Source organism: Cyprinodon variegatus, unplaced genomic scaffold (assembly GCF_000732505.1).
Source record: "Cyprinodon variegatus isolate N-32 unplaced genomic scaffold, C_variegatus-1.0 Scaffold4226, whole genome shotgun sequence".
Lineage (NCBI taxonomy): Eukaryota > Metazoa > Chordata > Actinopteri > Cyprinodontiformes > Cyprinodontidae > Cyprinodon > Cyprinodon variegatus.
This window is the reverse complement of record NW_015154679.1, coordinates 1-285: the sequence shown is the minus strand read 5'-3', so window position 1 is coordinate 285 and position 285 is coordinate 1.

The following is a 285-nucleotide window of genomic DNA, read 5'->3' as shown; positions in this document are numbered from 1 at the left end:
TTGTAATGTTAAAAATCTAAACAAAACATGACAGGTTAAAAACTTCCACTACTACTACTCACCAATTTAACATGTTTAGCTCTATATCATTTAAATGCACCACTCCAATGTCCAAGTTTTGATGTATGACCACTGTACAGAAGACTGCCATATGATAGAAATATTTACACTGTACGCATACAGTTATTATTATTATTTTCCTAATCCCTTACTGATCATTTTTAATCTAGCGTGTATTATAGTATAGATTAAATTCATCATCCAGCTGCTGCTCTGCAGAATTCT